The following is a 2517-nucleotide window of genomic DNA, read 5'->3' on the forward strand; positions in this document are numbered from 1 at the left end:
AGCCAGGCCAGAGTGACTGCTGAGTGAGTGCTGATTGCTGTGGGATTGTTGATTGCTGTGTGATTGCTGCATGGGCCTGAACAGAAGCCCAAACAAAGGGGCTGAGTCAGCCCAGGCCCAGAAGGGTATAAAAGGAGACTCCCAGGTGACCAGGGAGCCTGTGACCAGGTAGCCAATGAACATGACTGCAAACAGGGGAAACAGTTTGCAAGCCAGTACGTGTGTAGTAGCACAGCTTATCTCTCTCAGCCATGGCAGTGACTTGTCATACCTGCAGGCATCCCAGCATTGCTGACACCTTCACTCAGACAGAGCCAATGGCCCTGGACTGTGGGGGCTGCCTGGCACAGCTGCTAGCAACTGAGCATGGGAGCTCCCTGACATGGATGAAGAGCATGGGGTAGTAGTTGGAGGGCTAAACAAGCCTGGGCATCCTCTCTGCTACATCTTGGATGCAAACTCCTGGGAAGCAGCATACCTCATGGCCTACGGAGTCCAGATGGCAGATGGGTCCCTGAGTGCCCCGTCGGGGCCGGGTGTGGGAGCTTGAGGAGGAGATATATCAGCTGTGCACTATCAGGGTCCACAAACACTTCATTGATGGCTACTGCCAGACCCTTCTCAAGAAGAAGGAAGAAGAGAAAGAGATGAAGATGGTGGCCAACGTGATGGGTAACCAAGAAGACCCACCCAGAGTGGCCTCAAAGATAGTCACTTCATGCTCCAGGAAATGCAGGGCCAGGGCTGCTCCTCCCCTGGCCCTGCACAACAGGTACACTCCCCTCCCCACACTTGAGGAGGCTCCACTGGTGACACCAGGAGAGGAGGAAGGTAAGCAGTTTGCTGCCACCCCTAAGAGAAGACGCAAGGTATGGAGGGGGGCAGGACTCCCTCCTGTGGGGCACTGAGGGACCCTTCTGCCATCTGAACTCCCTATCCCATGAGGTATGCTGCCTCCCAGGCTTGTTCAGCCCTCCAACTACTACCCCATGCTCTTCATCCATGTGGGAACTAATGGCACAGCCAGAAGTAATCCAGACTGGGTCATGAGTGACTACAGGGCTCTGGGGGCTGGGTTCAAGGGGTTGGGGGCCCATGTAGTCTTTTCATCTGTGTTCCCTGTTTTAGGCCGCAGTCCCAAAAGGGAAGGATATAGCCAATTCTGGGGCCACCGAGAAGGCTTCAGATTCCTTGACCATGGCACACACTTCAGGGAGAAAGGACTCCAGGGAAGGGATGGCATCCACCTGATGAGGAAAGGTTTGCTGCCAGGATGACCAATCTTCTGGACAGGGCTTTAAATTAAGATTGCTGGGGGATGGGGATACACAAATTCAAACATGTCCAGGGACCAACATACAAGTAAGCCCTAAATATAGGGACACTGGAAGAGCCACTCTTGTGGGAGCTGAGGGAATAGTTCTCCATCAGAGGGACAGGAAGATGAGGGCCTCAGTAAAAGGACTCAGGTGCCTATATACTAACACCAGGAGCATGGGGAACAAGCAGGAGGAGCTTGCCCTCCTACTCTCCAGTGTGCATTATGATCTAGTAGGGATTATGGACACCTGGTGGAACTTCTCACATGACTGGAGTGTAGCTATAGAGGGATACACCCTGCATAGACAGGGATAGGGTGGGGAAAGTGGAGGAGTTGCTTTCTATGTGAAAGAGCAGTACACCTCCTTGGAGGCCAACATTGGCTCCAAAAATGGACATCTTGATGCCCTCTGGGTTACGTTGGGGGGGGGGGGAGGGCAGTGAAAGAGACCTAACTGTAGGTGTATACTAGGCCTGTGCAAAGCAGCTAGTATTCACTTTGGATTTGGATTCAGCCAACTCAGGGGACAGTGATTCAATTCAGTGATTTGAATCACTGTCCCAAATCAATTTGGCTGCATCCCCTGCCCATTCTCCCAGCTCCCAGCTCTTTAAAAAAATGCCTGCACTCACCGGCTGCTTCTGGGTAGGGAGGCAATCCCCACTTCCCCCTGCTGCCCCATACTGTATGGAGGGCTCTGCTATGAGCCCCCTGATCCCCACCCACTCTCCCACAATACCCCCATGGCTGCCCTGCCCATCCCAGCCCTTAAAAAAAAAATGCCCCAACTCACTGGCTCCTGCCAGGCAGGGGAGGATCCCTGCTGCTCCCCACTGCCCTGCACTGTGTGGGTGGCTCTGTCATGAGCCCAGAAGCTCTGAGGCCACTGCAGCAACTGGTGAGTCAAGGCTTTTTTTTTAAAAGGGCTGGGAGCTGGAGCAGGTGGGGCAGCCATGGGGGGGTCTGGAAGAGCAGGCAGGCATTCATGGCAGAGCCCCCCATGTGGCATGGGACAGTGGAGGGCAGCAGGGATTGCCCCCCCCACACACGTGTGGTAGCAACTGGTGGATGGGGGCTTTTATTTAAAGAACCAGGAGCTGGGGTGGGCGGGGCAGCCATGGTGGGGGGGAAGACGGGAGAGTGGGCAGGGGTCAGGGGGCACTCAGGGAATGGGGCCTGGCAGGGGTCCCCCTGCC

This window comes from Gavialis gangeticus, unplaced genomic scaffold, assembly GCF_001723915.1.
Source record: "Gavialis gangeticus isolate Ggan-Ray unplaced genomic scaffold, GavGan_comp1, whole genome shotgun sequence".
In the NCBI taxonomy this organism is placed as follows: domain Eukaryota; kingdom Metazoa; phylum Chordata; order Crocodylia; family Gavialidae; genus Gavialis; species Gavialis gangeticus.